The sequence below is a fragment of the Anabrus simplex genome, chromosome 1, assembly GCF_040414725.1.
Source record: "Anabrus simplex isolate iqAnaSimp1 chromosome 1, ASM4041472v1, whole genome shotgun sequence".
NCBI classification, from domain to species: Eukaryota; Metazoa; Arthropoda; class Insecta; order Orthoptera; family Tettigoniidae; genus Anabrus; species Anabrus simplex.
Window position 1 is genome coordinate 953473929 of NC_090265.1, and position 21308 is coordinate 953495236.

Sequence of the window (21308 nt, forward strand, 5' to 3'; positions counted from 1 at the left end):
TATTTATATGCTGACGGTAGGCCAGTCCACGATCTAGGGTAACATCCAGGTACTTGGCACTGTTGGAACATCTGATTACTTCTCTAAAGTAGTTCAGACCACTCAAGAGTCTACCACACCTCTTCGTGAAGAACGTAGCCTGGCATTTGCCGGCATTAATTTTGATACGCCACTTCTCGAACTAGGGTCAGAGGTGTACATTTTGAATAGCGTAGGTGAGACTACGTCACCTTGCGGTACTCCGGCTGTGATGGGGAAGGCCGTTGATAAATTCTTATTTACTGAAATTTGGAAGCTACGCTCGTTAAGATAGCTGGTGATTAGCGCCATTAAGTGCCCAGGGAATCCCAGGACCTTCATCTTAAAAATAATTGCGTCATGACAGACCTTATCGAACGCTCGAGATATATTAAGAAAACAGATTCCTGTAGGCCTATACCTCTTATCGTTAAAGTTTTTCGTAATATCCTCAGTTAGTCTTAAGAGTTGGTGAGAGGGGGAATGGCCTTTTCTGAAGCCGAACTCCTTTTTCGGCTCTAGGTTTAAGTTATCAATGACTGTCTGGAGACGTTAAAAGTGAATGGCCTAAAACAGATTTAATATCACTGTGAGAAGACGAATAGGTCTGTAGTTCTGTGGGAACGTAGAGTGCGTTTTTGAAGCATATACTTTACAGGCAGCTGGAAAGTGTGCAAAGCGAAATACTGCGTTGAAAAGTTTAAGTCAGATAAGTAACGGCCTTCTGAGGGTGATTTTTAAGAAGGGTGGATGAAACCTCATCCAGACCGGAATTTTCCTGTTTTGAAGGTGCTGGATGTGGCGTACAACCTCTGAGGTGTACAGCGCGTATTTAAAACATACTTTCTTTGCGAGGTCTTCGTGACGCTACTAGCACCACTCTTCGTCGACTAGTTCACAAATCTGAATAAGAGTCATCTTTCAGATGTGCAAAAACGCCTCCCGAATTTCGTCTATCTAACACAACTCCTTGATGTTTGGATTTCATTTTCTGACAATTTATAGTGGACTACCAGCCCTTATAATTCACGAAGATACGCAACCCATTTAACCATGTCTGCTTTTAGAGTCGATAATGCTCTGCTTGATACCTATATGCCAGCAACGTAAAACGACCCGAACTTACACAGGAAAAGATAATTACTACATACAATCCTCACCCCAAGAGGAAGGCCATTCTGCGAATATCCTGTTTGTTGTGTGCTGGTGTGATACATGTAACGATAATACAAATAAACTAACAAGTTTACAAAGTGATCTGTTGTGGTATAATGTTAAATGATGTAAAACATAAATCATAGATATGAAAAGCAAATTAAATGTCGAATTACTCGCGAAGGGGCATATTATATTAGTAGTGCACCTCCTGCGTGCATGCAGAAATAGATCAGTATTTTATATTAAGCACGACTATTGCTTGAACTCTACACCTATGAATGACGTTCGCAATATAAAAAGCTCATTGGTACAGTATCTGAAATTGGATGGACGGTTCGAAAGGTACGCGGTGCAGATACGTTTTTGTTGGTGTCCAAAGCTTTACTGTAACCATGTACGTCGGAGCGTGCCCCTATGGGTGGTGGTGGTTGTGGTGTGGTATAGTGATGATTGTTTTAAGAGGTAGTATAACTGGGCAACTCGTCTGTCTCTATGGGACGTTAAGTATAACTACTGCCTGAACTGAACACCTGTAAATAAAGTTCACAACATAAAAAGTTTTCTTTCTTTCTTTCTTTCTTTCTTTCTTTCTTTCTTTCTTTCTGGCTGAGTAGTTCAGATGGTAGAGTTCAAGTTGGTGAATTCAATCCCAGCTTAGTCCGGTGATATGTGAAGATGCTCAAATACGTCAACCTCGTGTCGATAGATTTACCAGCACCAGAAGAACTTCTGGGGGACAAAATTTTGGCACAACGGTTTCTCCTGCCTGTCGTAAGAGGTGACTAAAAGGTGTACCCGAGGCTATTAATTTGGAAGAGTGGGTTGGCGACCACGGAACCCTTATCTGAGTCCTGGCATTGCTCTCACTTGCTTGTGTCATGCTCCTCACTTTCATCTATCTTATCCGACCTGCCTTGGTCAATTCTCTTTTTTTCGACTGACGATATTAGGTCCACGAGGCCTTGGGAGTCGTTCATTTTCACGCCCTTCATGGCCCTTGCCTTTCTTCGGATCCCTTCCATCTTTTCTCTCTGATTAGTGTTATGTAGGGGATGGTTGCCTAGTTGTACTTCCTCTTGAAACAATAATCATCACCACCACCTCTCCGAACATCGTAAAAGTAGTTAGTGGGACCCAATACCAATAACGTCATTGTTATTCTTTTTTCTTTCACTCGTGTAGTGGATGGCGAACATACCGTACTTACTTCATACTCATCTATGAAGAAATGAGATAGAACTTATTACAGTCATAATCCTTGTATCATAAACGATTTTCTGACAGAAGGACACCGGTGGCCTCTACGTTTCGGTGTTTTGAACGAAGTGCGACTGCCAGTGTGTACGTTTTTTTTTTTTTTTTTTGCTATTGGTTTTACGTCGCACCGACACAGTAGGTCTTATGGCGACGATGAGACAGGAAAGGGATAGGACTGGCAAGGAAGCGGCCATGGCCTTAATTAAGGTACAGCCCCAGCGCTTTCCTGGTGTGAAAGTGGGAAACCGCGGAAAACCATCTTCAGGGCTGCCGACAGTGGGGTTCGAACCCACTATCTCCCGAATACTGGATACTGGCCGCACTTAAGCGACTGCAGCTATCGAGCTCGGTACTGGGCTACGTGCAAGGACATCTATTAGAAATGTTCCGACAACGTCCGGTCATAATGAAGAGGTGGTTTTGGTGCTGTCCGGAATGACCCTTATATTGATACACGGGCACTTGCACAACAGACTACATCAGCCAGTTTAGTGTTCTGCGAGTATTACATCATAATCATCATCATGGTCATCATCATCATCATCAAATCAAGTACTAGGCCAACTGGCCTCTCTTAACTGGGCGTCCAATAGAGCGACTTTATCTGAGCTGGTATCGTAAGATCTGGTTTGAGATTCTGTCTATTGACATGGTCCATCCAGTATTCCGGTATCTTCCGAGGCATTTTAACACTGGTTCTACTTTCAGTTATTTTATCGCGTCGTCGTTCCTCTTGTGGTCGCATCGTGTGTAACCTGCTGTACCGTGTCTTGAACATCATTTTAGCAGCGGTGATTTTTGTTTTATCTTTCCTGATCGTCCATGTTTCACTGTCTGGCTAGTTTGGCTCATCATCATCATCAGCCAATTCTATAATTACATGATGTGGTCTATTTAAGTCGTCAACTCAGGTAAGTTTTTAGCAGAACTCTGATGTCTTTGTTCCATCTGTCTGGCGGCCTTCCTCTACGCCTCTGATGATTTCTTGGACTCCATTCTAACACTAACTTCGTCCATCTGTCACCTCCCCTTCGAGCAAGTCTGGCTAGTGTTTTGTAAATGTGTAGTCTTTGGTCTTGTGTTTCTTTGTCAAAAGACGCTTTCATTACCGAATTTATAGCTCGGTGCTCATGGTTTTGCTAAATTTTGCAATGTTTTAGGGATATCTTTAATAATAACAATGTTATTGGTTTTACGTCCCACTACTTCTTTTACGGTTTTTGGAGACGCCGAGTTGCTGGAATTTTGTCCCGCAGGAGTTCTTGTACCTGCCGGTAAATTTACTAAGTTGGCGTATTTCAAGAGCTTTGAAAGCAGTATTTCAATAACCTTTTAAAGCAAACGTTTTTGCTCTTGATTTGAAATCTCATCATATTTGCAGTTGTTCTATAAGATGATGTGCAAAGTGTTGTATGACAATACATTTCACCCGTGTCATCGCCAGTTACCGAAGAACTACGCGGTCTGACTTGGTCGCCCGGGGAGAGTTTTGTCAGTGGGTATTAAACAATGTGGTTAATGATTCAGCCTTTTTTGTTTTGATCAACAGTCCCCTCTTGGGATGAATCACGATTTCACAGCAATGGTGCTACGTAATATCCGATACCAACGGGCCTTTTCAGGTCAAATAAAAATCCATTCTTTGGAATCGAACAAGTACAGGGCCTCTCTTATAAACCCAGACCGATCGCACGGTATTTGTATTCTTTGGAATCGAACAAGTACAGGGTCTCTCTTACAAACCCAGACCGAACGCACGGTGTTTGTATTCTTTGGAATCGAACAAGTACAGGGTCTCTCTTATAAACTCAGACCGAACGCACGGTGTTTGTATTCTTTGGAATCGAACAAGTACAGGGTCTCTCTTATAAACCCAGACCGAACGCACGGTGTTTGTATTCTTTGGAATCGAACAAGTACAGGGTCTCTCTTATAAACCCAGACCGAACGCACGGTGTTTGTATTCTTTGGAATCGAACAAGTACAGGGTCTCTCTTATAAACCCAGACCGAACGCACGGTGTTTGTATTCTTTGGAATCGAACAAGTACAGGGTCTCTCTTACAAACCCAGACCGAACGCACGGTGTTTGTATTCTGGGCTACGGATGCTGCAGTATGAGAGGCGCGCGCATACTTCTTGACCTTGCAAGCTGCCTGCACGTGTTGGACCTGGCAAGCATTAGTCGCCAGTCTGACTCTCAGCTGTTAATATGGTGAGACAATTATCAATGCAACACCGTATTTTCGTATGTAAAAGTTCTGGTTTCATCTTAATGCTCGTGTGAACAGTCATAACTCTCGCTATTGATGTGCAGAACATCCTAATGGTGATTAAGAAAGGAACATTGCTGCTTGGTGTGCTGTTAGTGCAAGACGAATAATTGGGCCTATTTTTTTTTCTTCGAGAGGGTAACTGCCGAGAAGTACCAAGATGACATTTTGACGAAAGAAGAAAAATCGCTTGGGTGGTTTCAGCAAGATTCAGCCTCTGCTCATACAGCAGAAGATTACCTTCTTACAATCTCGGAAGTGTTTGCAGACAGAGTGATCAGTGCTGGTTTATTTCCCCCTCGTTCTCCAGATCTAACAGCATGTGATTTTTACTTGTGGAATAAATTGAAAGGAAAAGTGTGTCGAACAAATCCTTACACGTTGGAGGAAATGAAAGGAAACATTACGAATTAAATCAGAAACATTACAGAGGCAGAACTCACTCGCGTCAGTCAGAATGTGGTTACCAGATGCAATGTCTGTATAACCCAGGAAGGACGACACTTCCAACATCTTTTATAAGGTAAGATTTCATATAAGATTGTACACACGTTTAAAGCAAGGCGGCCGCGCGCGACGTAAGTTCGGCTGAGGCAGCTGCCATAGCGCAGAATACAAATACCGTGCGTTCGGTCCGAGTTTATAAAATAGACCCTCTATGTGCCCATATCATATCCGCAGCATAGACATAAAAAAGAAAAGAAGAACTACTCAAAATTCGAACCTGTCTTTTTACAATCTGGTTTCCTAGCCACAGTGTTGCGACCTCTGGCCGCCTTAACTGTCACTGGTTTAAAAGTGCCCCTGTATATGACATCGGTTGTAGAAATGAACGCTTCCTGTACTAACTTAAGTGTTATTAGCAGCTCGTTTTATGCGTTTCAGTAATTGAATCACCATTGTTACTAATGTTACACACCGAGCTCGATAGCTGCAGTCGCTAAAGTGCGGCCAGTATCCAGTATTCGGGAGATAGTAGGTTCGAATCCCACTGTCGGCAGCCCTGAAAATGGTTTTCTGTGGTTTCCCCATTTTCACACCAGGAAAATGCTGGGGTGTACCTTAATTAAGGCCACGGCCGCTTCCTTCCCACTCCTAGCCCTTCCCTGTCCCATCGTCGCCATAAGACCTATCTATGTCGGTGCCACGTAAAGCAACTAGCAAAATAAAAAAAAACAACAAAACTAATGTTACAGTCTTTATTGTCGAATTTAAGTTCAAACATATTGTTGTGCTATTCCTGTATAAGACCGGAGACCGATATTTTTACGTTGTCTGTTAAAGTATATGTTGCATAAAACTAAACTGTCAGTGAACCTATATACTGTATGTCCATTGATGTTCTAAATTACTGGTGGATTTTCTACATAGTTACACAGAAAAATAATTAGTTGATATTTGGAATCGATGTTTAGACGGTCAAAAATGTTATGTCTGTCCAAGCCCCACCGGAGAACAGAAGATAATCTTTCAGTGCCAGAAGATTAACCGTGCGGAAATGAGACACATCCAAAACGTTTTACGTGAATTCGCCTGTGTCATCGAAATCCCAGAAATAAGTACGGTGTATAGTTCATAATTATTCCCGTGGAGAGCTTTTTACAAATTGATTTTGGTTTAAAACTACCTGTTAACATTTCTTGATGGTTGTAGTGTTTTTGCATCTGTCTCTTGGCAAAGGTCAGAGCAAAATGTAGCATCCACCGTTCTCATCCTCATCCATGGCTGTGACAATATGCACATTGCTGAGGAAGGGTAGTGTTGAGTAATGACATTCGTAGCATGGCTAGTGCATCTGAGTGTTATGAAAGGTACTGCCCATAGCGGCAGTCGTGCTCTAATAGCACTACCTGGCCCAGTGAGGAAAGCAATGACAAACTACCTCACTCATCTTCTTGCATAGTATGCCTCATTTTGACGTCGCCATCGGTTTTTGCGGTTTCCTTATAACCGTATAATCTCTTATGGTGTTATGTGAGGATCCAACCTGCCTCCGGGGCTAATGACTTTACATATAGACATTGGCTTTAAGTCGCACCGACTCAGACGGTTCTTGTGGCGACGACGGAATAGAACTGGGAAGAAAACGACCGTGGCCTTAATTAAGGTACAGCCCCGGCATTTATCTGGCGTGAAAATGGAAACACGGACACTCGCCATCTCCCGAATACAAGCTGACAGCTACGCGAGCCGAACTGCGTACCCACTAGCTCGGTCGTAGAGTGTTTGAATCCATGCCTTATGCACTCCAGGGATACGTGGCCTTGAGCATGACTATACTCCGCACGGCCTTACTTCTAAATTGAAGTTTCGCAAAACAAATGAGCATCGCCTTTCCCATGTTGCCAACACGCTACGCCCGCGAGAGCAGCTGATGCGATACTACCGCGATAAACAGCCCTTGCAAAATGTAATACCGTACTCAGAAAAACTAATGAATATGGATTGAAGACAAATTCACGAAAAATTCACTCACTAACAACACCTGACACTAAAATAGAATATTTTATTAAGAATAAAGGACAAAGACAAAGACACCTCCGTACAGGCCATGAAGGCCCTTAGAGGAGTTGAAGGTAAAGGCTTCCACCATTGTTAACCGCGGCACGTGATGGGGTAGAGTGGTTAGTTCTACGCCCAGCCGCCCTTGCCCCCAGGAATTAACCTGGTACTCATTTTTGGTGTAGGCTGAGTGAACCTCAGGGCCATATGCACCTCCGGAAGTGGAAATCACGTTTTTTAAATTTAAATTTCGAACCCAGCACGCCTTTACCGCCTCGGCTAGGCAGCCCCTAAGAATAAAGGAGAATAAGGAAATAACACATCACTCACCGCTAATGGCTGGCACAGGAAGGAGGTTATGGCCTATAAAGGGAACACTCTATTGATCTCAGGGCCACTGGAACCCTCCAACAATATGAAAAGCTCACTAATTCATCATCATCATCATCTATTTACCCTCCAGGTTCGGCTTTTCCCTCGGACTCAGCGAGGGATTCCACCTCTACCGCCTCAAGGGCAGTGTCCTGGAGCTTCAGACTCTTGGTCGGGGGAAACAACTGGGGAGAATGACCAGTACCTCGCCCAGGCGGCCTCACCTGCTATGCTGAACAGGGGCCTTGTGGAGGGATGGGAAGATTGGAAGGGATAGACAAGGAAGAGGGAAGGAAGCGGCCGTGGCCTTAAGTTAGGTACCATCCCGGCATTCGCCTGGAGGAGAAGTGGGAAACCACGGAAAACCACTTCGAGGATGGCTGAGGTGGGAATCGAACCCACCTCTACTCAGTTGACCTCCCGAGGCTGAGTGGACCCCGTTCCAGCCCTTGTACCACTTTTCAAATTTTCGTGGCAGAGCCGGGAATCGAACCCGGACCTCCTAACCACTACACCACAGAGGCGGACAGCTCACTAATTACTGAAGGAAAATGCAAAAGATTGCGAACCGTACCGAATACCATACACGCTGAGCGAGATGGGTTAACCACGTGGCGAATGTAACTATTAGAGTTGGCAACTAGGTTTCGAGATCGTGCTCTGACGATATAAATCGATATGAATGGCAGCTTGGGATTGGTTGGATGTCCATGTTTCAGAGCATAACCACCAGACAGAGCGAAAATCTGCCAGACGTCAATTTAGAAGTAGAACCGTACAGAGTATAGTTACGCGACTTCTTGGTACAATGACAATGATTTTTATTGTATGACTGTGCACAATAATATACTGCTCTAACGGTCGAGATTTTTCTTGTTATTACTCTTCCTCCATATTCTCTCGGTATATCAGCGTATTATGTTTTCCTCTTTCCATGGCTCAAAACAACGATAAAATATGGTGGTGTATGTTGTATGTTGGGTATTCAGCCCAAAGGCTGGTTTGATTCTCCACAGCTCCACCAACAGCTGTCATAAATAGCCTAGGTGTCACTGAAGAGGCATACTAGGGAAATGAGGAGTGAGGTAGTTTCCCGCTGCTTTCCTCACTGAGCCAGAAGTTGCAATTACATATCAGTCTGCCAAGCCCATTGAAATGCATGCACCAACCGACCCTATGAGCAACATTTTCACACCATTCATCGCAGGGACTGGCTGCAGAAGGAATGGCATTACTAGCATCGCTCATACCTCGGTCACTTTCATATTGTCAAAGCCAAGGATGAGACTGAGACAGGTCAAAGAAAGTAACAAATTTATTCTAGCCCATACCAGAAGGCATAGTGCACTCTAAACACTACATCCCGCCAGCAAAGGCATAATGTGGTGGTATTAGGCCATTATAGGTATCTAGAAGGCCACGATGAATGAACTAAATCCATATCAGAAGCATAAATGTCACGTTTTATCGGGCGAGTTGGCCATGCGGTTAGAGGCGCACAGCTGTGAGCTTACAACCGGGAAATAGTAGGTTCGAACCCCACTGTCGGCAGCCCTAAAGATGGTTCCGTAGTTTACCATTTTCACACCAGGAAAATGCTGGGGCTGTACCTTAATTAAGGCCACGGCCGCTTCCTTCCCACTCCTAGGCCTTACCTATTCCATCGTCACCATAAAAACCTATCTATGTCAGTACGACGTAAAGCAAATTATAAAAACGGAAAATTACGGTTTATTTATTATCTGTTCGTAAATATTCACTATTAATTTTACCTGTAATTAATGATGCCTTTATAAGGATTGTTTCTAGTGAATGCTAACGCTAGGTTGTCAACAAGTGAAGCTCTTCGTAGTTCTACCAAACCGCACTGAGCACTGCGAGCTGTATGTTGAGCGTTCTCCATCGACATCATGAAACTGTACTTGTCCATAAAACACAGTCTTCTTACCCCCTCTTCTGGAGTGTCGGGTAACTCTGAGAGACGGTCCTGTAGTCGGGTTAAGTATAGCTGATGCAGAATAGTGTTCTGTGATGTCTGCTAGAACGAAATACAAATAGTCTGAATAACAACATTGTCGGGAAGGACATTAATTAGTCATGAATAATACAGTACCGGTATATTTTTACTTTCAAATAGATACTTAATAAAGTATCACTCTTTATTATTTACAATTTAAAGTTCACGTGATTTATTTAATGTCATAATGTCCGGCTCCATGACTAAATGGTTAGCGTGCTGGCCTTTGGCCGCAGGTGTCCCGGGTTCGATTACCGTCAAGGTCAGGAATTTTAACCATCATTGGTTAACTTCGCTGGCACGGGGGCTGGGTGTTTGTGTCGTCTTCATCATCATTTCATCCTCATCACGACGCACAGGTGGCCTAGGGGCGTCAAATCAAAATACCTGCACCTGGCGAGCCGAACTTGTCCTCGGACACTTCTGGCTCTAAAAGCCATACGCCATTTCATTTCAGTGCGATACTTTTCATCTTAAGAGTTACAATCACAAAATGTGTTGGTACTATTTGCATGGAGATGAAGTTGTCAAATACCGAATGTAAGTTGCGTTAACATATTCTTAATTCGCTTGTAAAATCCAAAGTATTGTATGGGGCAGAAGTATGGGACACTGAAGGGGGCCATAAAGAACTTTTTCAACTGCTTTTCCCACATCTGTGGGGTCGCGGCTGCGAACTGCGTTGCACATCTGGATTTGGTCCTGTTTTACGGCCGGGTGCCCTTTCTGACGCCAACCCTCTATGAAGGGACGTATAGTACGCGCACCTTTTAGTGATATATTTTGTCCGGGTTGAGGAGTAAGGAGGGAGCTCTGTCGGTTCCGGTAATACTGCCAACTGAATGGAAATGAAATCTGAATTGAATCGATAATATTATCAATCGATATGAATTTTCTAAACCTTTATTATCTTAAGCCAGCAACTGTGTCACACACACACATTTTATAACATTATATGACATTTCTCGATGCGAATCTTGTTCCTAGCATGATTTCTAGTTTGGCTTTTCTGTGTAAACAACAATAGTACTAGTACGTAAAGTGTACGCGATTCAAAGGTTGCCAATACGTATCTCGAAGATAACAGTCTATTTCAACCTGCATTGATCGATTAATGCAGGGATAATAAAATTTTATCTTAAAGCAGGAAACGTAAATCATCATCTCTGTTACTATGCACATGGTTAAAGATTAAATAATTCATTAATAATATATTGGATTAGGATGACTAGACAGTCTGAGTGAGTGCGCAGATCTTGATCCGATTGTTATTGCCCATCTATTCAGCTTGGCTTGTTATGTAGTGAAATGGTAAATGCAGAATAACTGGGCTATTGAACACAAAGGCACGCACCCATACGTCCACCTAGTAAGGCATATATTGAATGTAAAATGGATTAATTTAGATATCGGTGTGGATGTGGTGGTTGGGTTGTATCATGAGTTGTGGATCGGAGAGGTGTTATGGGAAAATTTTTAACCCTCGACTCAATCCTGTCCTCGTAGGGGCCGATCTGTGGGCTGAAGAAGTAATCGGAAGTACCGGTAGTGGTTGGGAGTTGGGAGTAGGCTGGCTTCCTTGAGAGGAAGCTGAAGGATTTGGGTGACTATCGGGTGGTTCAGTCTTTTCGGAGGAAACGTTGGAAAAGAAGTGAGATGCGGGTATCCAGTTTAGGATTAGAAAGACGTCATATAAATATGTCGTATGAAACCTCGGTGGAAGGCGGAGGGCCACTCGGACGAGACGTATTTCCGTTGCGAGGAGGCGGCGGATGATATTGGGATTGTGGTTCACTGCGGCGGGCGGTATGACTATAGGTGATGTAGGAACGGATGAAGGAGGTGTAGGTGTGGAGTAACAGTTGAGTGTTGAGACCCCAGTTTGTTCCGGCAAGCCGGCGGAGCAACTGGGATCTCTTTAAACTTGAGAGTGGAGGTTCCGGAAATGAGGGTGGAAGGTGAGATGCTGATCTAAGGTGACTCCCAGATACTTAAGCGAAGCTTTTCGTTGTTAGCGGGCACGGCGGACGGTGAGGGAGAGGTTGTCAGGATTTCTGGTGGGTATGAGGTGACCTTCCTGGGACGAATTAGGATGGATTGTGTCTTGGTAGGGTTTAATTTTAGATATCAGCGGTCACATCATAGGAGTAGGGAGTTTAGGAAGGGTTGTAGGTTCGACTGATGGCTTGGGTGGAAGGAAGGCGGGCTAGGATGGCTGTGTCATCGGCGAACTGTAGGAGGGTGGTGGGAGGCGGGGACTGTGGGATATCTCCGACGACTAGGACAAAGAGTGATGGTGAGAGGGAAAATCTTGGGGAACGACGTGGGTCATGGGGAAGCTTCGGGAGAGGGTGCTTTCTATCGAAGTTCGATCTGAACGGTTTGAAAGGTAGGAGGTTATGAGTCTGATGTAGGAGTTAGCGAGAGTGAAGTGATGCAATTTGAAGATCGGAGCGGGGTGCCAAACGGAATCAAAAGCCTTGTCGAAGTCAAACGTGATGAGGAGAGTAGGGCGTCGTAGGTTGAAATTAATGGCAGTGTGTTGGACGAGGCGAAGGAGTTGGTGGTAGGTGGAGTAACCGGGTCGAAAACCGAATTGGGAAGAGGGAATTAAATGATTGGAATTGAAGTAGGGATAGAGGCGATGGAAGACGATTATATCTAGGATTTTGGCAAGGACAGATGTTAAAGATACGGGGGGGGGGGGGAATCAAGTTCTGTTGAGTATTTGCCTGGTTTCGAGAATAGGAGCATGATGGTACGTTTCCAGCTTGAGGGGTAGAATCTGGTGGTGAGAATTAAGGTATAGAGTTGGGCAAGGAGGGTCAGCAGGTCAGGTGGAGCTTCTCTTATGTGTCTATAGCGGATATTACCTGGTCCTGGGGTGGTATCCCGGGTTTTATGGAGTGCGTCTGTAATGTGTTTACCCGTAATGGGAGCGTCAAGGATGTGTCCGGTTAGGGAGTGGGTAGGAGAGGAGGTGATCGTGGGTGATGTTTGGAGCGTGGTGTAGAGGTCAGAGTCTGCGTAGTTGAAGTGTCTGTCAATATTGCATTTTGAAGCGTAGTTCAAAATGGGATGCCATGTTTTCCAGCTTTTCCTTGGTTGAGCTTGGAGATCGTCTTGGGTGGAGTATTGGGTAGCGGGGTGTCCGATGTTGTCCAAGAAGTGAAGAAAAGTGTCCCCAGAATAAGAAGGGATGGGCGTGGACGGAATTTAGGTTAGTATAGGTGGTGGTCCAGGAGCGTCGTTTGTTCCGACGTCTCGCCGAACGGCTATAAGTCCGGAGAATCTCTGTCATACACATACAGGTTTATTATTTTAAAAACAAAACAACAACCTCCTGTATTAACAGGCAGCCATGAATGACCAGGTAATATGGATCACATGATTGTGATGGAGACTTTACAAAGGAATAAGCACAGAAATTAAATAATTTTCGATGTTCTCAGTAACGACATATGCGCTGAAGATGTGGTGCCTCAGGAGCCTAATGGAACATCGGAGGGCTATTGTAACATCTCGTGAATGTCTTCTATGGGTAGCTGGAAACGCTTCCATGTGTCGGCGAAGTGTCGAAGTCGGGTGCCGCGTCCTCCGACCATTAGTCCTCTTACTTCAGTCTCTTGAAGATTGTATTTTGACTTGTAATATGGGATTGTGGGTTCGTAGATCTCCTGATTCTCTAGGTTTACCTCTTCTGGTTCACCTTTGTAGGGTTTGAACCATGAAGTTGGGTTTATGATGAAGCCTTTTGAGTTGTGTTCTCTGAAGGTTACCATGTCGATACGACAAGAACTGCTATTCATTGCCAATCCGTGAACTTCTTCGTGGAATTAAAGGCCTTCTTCCTCAGTTCTTTGGCTATGAGCGATCTAATTTGATGGTGTCGAGAGTTTTGCAGAAGCTCTTTGTGTTTGCAGGATCCTAGGACATGAGCAAGAGTTTCTTTCTCTCCACAGCAGCGTAGGCAGAGGTTGTTGTCCAGGGATTTGCCGGGCACGGAAAGCACTGCAGAAACGTTTGTCGTCATTTTTATCGCCTCTCGCCACTCGTTATTAGACAGGCCGATGTGAATTGTGACCTAGGAATTTGCTGGTATATACTGTACTCTATATACAGTTCTAATCCAAGCCCTCTTTGAGTTAGTGAATACCAAGAGGAGAAATACTGATTATTTATAAGCTGAATATACGACTATAGTGCGGTAGGCTTAAAAAATAGAGTTTAAAGTATAAAATTACTCTCGCATTTTAAATTTCTGATTATAATAAATAATAGCGTGTGGCCTCCGGAGATGCCTGGTGCAGAACTTTTGATTTGACTCCCGTAAGCGACCTGCGCGTCGTGATGAGGATGAAATCATGATAAAGATGGCACGTACACCCAGTCCCCGTGCCAGGAAAATAAACCAATTATGGTTAAAATTCCCGATCCTGGCGGGAATCGAACCCGGTACCCCTATGGCCAAAGACCAGCACGTTAACCATTTAGCCACGGAGCCGGATTATTTGTGATTTGTGGACAAAGTGACAAAGCAAGTGGAGTATAGATGCAAATTTAAAGTTTTCTCCCAAAGGGAAGTTTAATGGAAATCCTCCAAGTATGATATAGATGTTGATTCCCATAGAGAACCTGAAATAGTTGTCCCGAATGAGTAAATTTATAATACCAATATAGTTGGTCCGTTATTGGACATTATACATTTTCCAGCTAACTCATTCCTGGTTGTCAGCGCCTCGCTCCTGTGTGCTAATTTGGGCTCATGGCTAGGCATGTATCAATTTTTGGAAATGAGTCAAAGTCTCTCATAGTGCATTGGCACTGCCGGTGGCTCCAAGTAGCCTACGCAGTGGCCTCCACGGGGTCGGTAGATACAGAGTGGGTTTTGGCCCTCAAGTGGCCACGGCCGTGGTCCAACAGCTCTGCACTCTTACCGGCCAACCGAGCAGAGGAAGGGTGGCCACAGTTCTCCCATGGCTCTACGCCTCTGCATTCGAGAGACGAAACAGAGCTGGACCTCACGGCTGGCCCCAACCTTCGACTGTCCTGAGAATGGTTTTCCGTGGTTTTCCATTCTCCTGCATTAAGGCGAATGCCGGAACAGTTCCTAGTATAGGGCACGGCCGCCAACCCCCTCAACTTCTCCGTGCATCTCTTTTACCACAACAAATCTCCCGGCCTGAGAGACGGCGTTACGTCTAAGAAGCCCGCCTTCCCCTTCAGGGGAGGAATGAAAACATTTTTTTGTATTAGTAGTAGTAGGCCTCCGAAGCCTCCGTAGCTCAGGCGGCAGTGCGTCGGCCTCTCATCGCTGGGTTCCGTGGTTCGAATTCCGGTCACTCCATGTGAGATTTGTGCTGGACGTAGCGGAGGCGGGACAGGGTTTTCTCCGGGTACTCCGGTTTTCCATATCATCTTTCATTCCATCAACACTCTCCACTATCATTTCATTTCATTTCATCTGTCAGTCATTAATCATTGCCCCAGAGGTGTGCGACAGGCCTCGGCAGCCGGCACAATTCACATCCTCGCCGCAAGATGGGGTCTCATTCATTCCATCCGTGACCCGGTCACTGACTGGAACACAGGTTGTAGGTTTTCATTTTCATTAGTAGGCCTCCACGTTATGCAGCAGCCGTGCGTCTTGGTGGGTCTGCTATTTACCAACTGATGAGCCCAAATTAGCACACTGGGGCGAAACGCTGGCAACCAGGAATGAGTTGGAAAATTTATAATGTCCAATAACGGACCAACTATATTCGCATTAAACCTCCAAGTAACACTCACTTCCACAAATAGATAATAATATGCATGTATTTTCCTTTACCGGGTACTGACCTGAAAATCTTCAACATGGGCAGTGTTGGCTATCATATCCAACTGATAGGAGCTGTCTTGAAGTAAGCCAAGAAGACTTTCGAAAGGTGGAGTTTGGTCGGTTACAGTCAAGTATGAGACCAGAGAACCAGAATATGCAGCCAGTATCGTGGTGGCAGGAGGCAGAGTGGCGAATATTAAAACTCGAGTTGACGGGGGCCAAGGCTGAGCTATAACAGAATATTGCATGAAATAAATTTCATTTTAAAGCACGTATTGTGGAAAGTATGAACTTATGAAATCCTCAATCAAAAAAATCCACCTTTACAATACCAATATTCTGTTTTTATTTTCAAGAGAACATTGTTATTGATCGAGGCATCTTTCGTCCACTTGGGACGGGCGAAGACGTGCGTAACCAGATTCGCCCACACATTTGTTAAAGTTTTCAATTGCCTATTTACACTTGCTTATAGATTTTAGTTTCTCTTTTAGGCCCATATTGTTAAATCTTGGCACAACCCGACATCCAACTTGTGCAGTTTGAATAAGAGAATTCCGCTATTCATTACTTCATTTCAAGGCGCACCAAGCCTGCATGTTTTACAGAAAAATAATTTTTTGTGATATTGACAGTCACACCAACGATTACAAGTTGTGCTATTTTAAATGTACTTACAGTTTTAATGACTTTCTCGACATGGCGCTAAATATGTCGCATTTTACTTTGACTTATTCGACTGCGAATTACAATTCAATTTCCAATGTTTTCAGTGCCCTTGTCATATTTTAATGTGTCTTAGGTAACATCGACTGAAGATGTCCACAATAGTGGACGAAAAATGTCTCGATAAAGAACAATGTTATCTTGAAAATAAATACAGATTATTGGTATTATAAAGGTGGAGTTTTTGATAGAGGAGTTCACAAGTCCTGTACCAGTATGATATACGGCATGAAATATGACACCCAGTTTAATGATATTCTACAATCGTTTTCATGGAAGCCAATCAACTTCAGTATACATCCCGAGCTTAGGCTATTATACCTAGCTGGCTGAAACATCTTATAAATGTAGAATCGTTTTTGACGTTATGCGACCCAGGAAAGTCGTTGATTTACACGACGACATGTATCACGAACCTCTAAAAGCAAGTGCAGTGGAAAAGTCAGTTTTCTGAATATCATGAGAAACCAAATACGTTGTATAGAGTATCTCACCAAAGACAGTTTGTTTCCAAGACGCATCTGATAGGACCGGGCGATTTGGCCATGGGGTTAGGGTCGCGTAGCTGTAAGCTTGTATTCGTTGGCAGCTCTGAAGATGATTTTTATGGTTGCCTATTTCCACACCGGGCTGTACTTTAATTAAGGTCACGACCGATTCTTTTCCAATCCTAGCCCTTTCCCATTCTTCTTCTTCCTGTTCTACTAGTACTACTACTACCACTTATCACATACCTTTGGGGTCGCAGGTGCGAACAATGTTGCGCATGTGGATTTGACCCTGTTTAACGATAAGATGCCCTTCCCGACGCCAACCCTATGTAGATGGATGCAACTAATATTGCAAGCTTCTGTGGGAGTGTCGTGTGTTGTCTGTATATGAAGAGGAGAGTGTTAGGCAAATACAAACACCCAGCTCCCGAGCTAGAAGAATTAATCAGAAGCGATTAAAATCCCCAACCCGGCCGTGAATCGAGCCCGGGGCCCTCTCAAACGAAGGCCTCAACGCCGACCATTCAACCAAGAAGCCAGCAACATTAAAAACCACTAGAAGAAATGTATCTTATAGGTTCCATGTAGGGTTGGAGGCAGGAAGGGCCAAATCCACATGTGCGACCCCACACGCATAGGAAAAGAAGATGATTAAGGAGCTGATAGCAGTGTTCCATTATGTTCGTTTGGATCTCTGGTTAACAAACACATGATCACAAGAGTGTATGAGGAACTCGGTAGGTGGCACAGATCTAGATTGCTTGATATGCCGCTCGTTAATGGGGATATAGCATGAGTGATACCCGTATTTAAGTTGACAACTTTGGGAACTGTGTCAAGTGCACGTATCTGATATATCTCTATTACAATCCTGCATGCGCATCTCAGACACAGTGGTAGTGTATTTACAGGCAAGTGAATACAGAAAGGTCGTTCGGGATCTCTGGTAACGAGTTTGAAGGCCACTAGCGGTGCTGTTATCAACGTTAACATGTCAAAACGGGGAGTGATGATTCACGCCGCGCCAGTACTGAGAACGTGTGTGTAGAGTTTCGTGACGTTAACTGCAACGATACCGAAGCCGATTGACTCATACTGGGACGGATACATGACAACCTTTTCCGATAATAAATATAGCTATTTTGTTCCATTAAACGTGCCAAAAGCATGATTTATTGATATCAAAGAACGGGATCAGTGCTGTATTGAATAAAAAAGGCAAAGGCCGACTGGGCTTAATTCCAGAGGGGGAAAAAGAGGCAAATCCATGATAACCCAACAGCCGTACACCAGAAGTGGTGAGGAAAGTGAAGGCTCTTGTGTCAGATGGTAAGCCTGCACCCCAGAGGACAATCGCACGTGAGTTGGGGATGTCTGGATTAACAGTTAACACCATCATCAACAAGGATCTGTAATTAGAAAAGCGACATAAGGGCCGAGTTCACAAGTTGTTGCCGTGTCACATTTCGGAACGTCGCACTACCGCAAGAAAGCTGTATGAGGGTTATCTGCCAGGGGAAAGATGGAAAAATGTGGTGACCCGAAGCTTATGTGTACCTTAGTGATTGTAACAAACCCCGCTCAATTTATTACCACCTTAGAGACAAAAAAAAAATATCAAACATTGTATAAAGAATGCCAGAAAAGTTTTCCAAGGGGTTTCACGATCATCGTTGGCTACTGCTACAATGGCAAGTTAAGCATTCGCCGTGTCGCTAATAATGTGAAAGTGAACTCTATGTACTATCAGAAAGAGGTTTTTAACACCCATTTACAACACAGATATCCCAGCGCTGAACGGGAGGGCGATAAATCAGGTATGAGTACATCAAGATAAAGCATCCAGCCATGCCTCTCATTCGACTAGTCTGTTCTTAGAGAGAATGGAGATGAAAACTGGAATCTGTGCAATTCTTTTTACTAAAATTCCAGTGAAAGCACTCGATGGGTCACCCGTGCACTTCTGTGCCTTAGGAAGTAGACGTTCACGCACTATCAGTGGCCTCTGGAAAGCCTTTTTAGGAGGAGTGAGGAAAATTAGACATGCAACCTATGCGAAAAAGTCTGCTGCAATGGTCTATAGCTAGTAATACTGGATTTCCAATTGAGCACGATCGTTGGTGGAGACATGGCTTTTCATAAGCTAATTACCCTTCAAACATCGCGCCCAGAGGTCTCGAACGACCTTCTGTACAAATCGATGCATAGCGCTTTATTCAAAGCTGGTTACAATTATATGAGTTGTTATATAAACTGTACTATTATGCTTTCTTTATAGCTTGAGTGTTGCTTTGAACCGTTGAATGCTTCGAGAATAAGATTCATAAAACTATAAAACTTTCTTGGTGGTATTGCTCTAATATGGTATTACTAATACAAATATACTCGTGAACAACATGGTTCACATTCTATGATTGTGATAACGCCGACGATTAATTAAGTAGTTGATACTCAGGTAACGTTACAGTTTTTAATGGGCACATCCTCAAATTGGCAGTGTTAGTACAACCATATCTGAGCGGAACCACTTCTATTTTAATAGACACTATGGAAGGGCGTTAAAATTATGTGTTGTCCGACTAATAGTTTGTGAGATTCTGGCAACGTGGTAATCATTGGAGTTAAGTAAGTAAGCTTGTAGTTTTACGTGACTGTTGACCTCGGATTTTAGTTACAGGGCCTCTAGTTTTATGTTGATCCTGAACCACTGGGTTTAGTCGGGATTTCAACAATGTCCATCTTTCTGAGAAGCCAAGCTATCACGTCTGCATTTCAGTTACTTCCGATTTATAGTTGGATCCAGTGAGGTACTGAATATACCCAATTTGTATTATTTTTTTCATTTACTTATTTATACATTCATCTTTTTTTTTGCTATTTGCTTTACGTCGCACCGACACAGATAGGTCTTATGGCGACGATGGGATAGGAAAGGCCTAGGAATTGGAAGGAAGCGACCGTGGCCTTAATTCAGGTACAGCCCCGGCATTTGCCTGGTGTGAAAATGGGAAACCACGGAAAACTATCTTCAGGGCTGCCAACAGTGGGGCTCAAACCCACTATCTCCCGATTACTGGATACTGGCCGCACTTAAGCGACTGCAGCTATCGATCTCGGTATACATTCATCTATAAATCATAAATGGTACCATGATACCAATGATACATACAATTATATAATTAACTTTGTAAACAGTCTCTTTTACATAGAAAGATATATACCTACTGCTGTGTGACTTCCGGACAGGCCTGGTGCAGGTCTTTCGAGTTGATGCCTGACAGGCGACTTATGCATTTGTGAGAATGGGGTCTTCCTTATCTATGACGAATTCTAATGCCCGAACCATTGGAATTAACCAATTAAGGTTAAAATTCCAGACCCTGCCAGGAATCGAACCCAGGATCCCTTGGACGAAAGGCTAGCACACTAACCATTTAGCCATGGAGCCGTACACCTACAGTAGCCTATATGATAAGTACAGGCTGGGGGTTAGAACAAGACCCCACCCATTGCTTTTTTTTACAAAAGAAAAATAAACGGAAACTCACAATAAACAAGTGAAAGTCGATTCAATGTATTGACTCTTTTTAACATTCACAGAAACATAATGGCAAAACCAACATATCTCTTGAATCTATTTTCTAAGAAGCCTCGTTTGATTTTATATTGTAATCTGAACATATCATTCGCTGTAAAACTATTCACCTTGAACATATCGTTCTTGTTCTGTATTTTAATGTATGATATTGTAGTGGGTCCGCCTCTGTGGTTGTAGTGGTTAGTGTGATTAACTGCTACCCCCGGAGGCCCGGGTTCGATTCCCAGCTCTGCCACGAAATTTGAAAAGTGGTACGAGGGATAGAATAGAGGTGGGTTCGATTTACCCCTCAGCCATCCTGGAAGTGGTTTTCCGTGGTTTCCCACTTCTCCTCCAGGCAAATGCCGGGATGATACGTAACTTAAGGCCACGGCCGCTTCCTTCCCTCTTCCTTGTCTATCCCTTCCAATCTTCCCATCACCCCGCAAGGCCCCTGTTCAGCATAACAGGTGAGGCCACCCGGGAGAGGTACTGGTCATCCTCCCCAGTTGTATCCCCGACCCAGAGGCGGTAGAGGTGGGATCCCTCGCTGAGTCCGAGGGAAAAACCGACCCTGGAGGGTAAACAGATAAAGAAGAAGATATTGTAGTGGACCGGTACTGCAGTCTGAATATCAACATAAGATACTGTATTATTGTACTTATAATGACACTCATGCATACAAGCACCACACACAAACACCTTCATAATGTTTTATCATAGTTTGTAACTAAATCCCCCTATGGGTCGAACCTGATTACGCTACTGCCACTGTCCGACAAAGTATCTCCAGTTTCATTCAGTAGCGTGTTAGCGTACTGTTAAGACAGCAGCGTTAAGCCTGCGGTTTAAAGCTTTGTTGTTACGAACTTACAGAAATACCTTCTGTATATAAAATCTCCACGCAGACGCAGCACAGTTTTACAGAGACTCATCTGAGAAAATTAGTGCTCAGAGAGTTTCATTAGTAACATCTAGCTCGCAAAAAGACAGACTGTAGTATCACCCAGGTATCTTGCAACCACAATTTTAGTTTTTAGTTCAAAAGTCAGTAGTTTTACCTTAATATTATTGGCGTATTTTAGTTTTACTGTGTA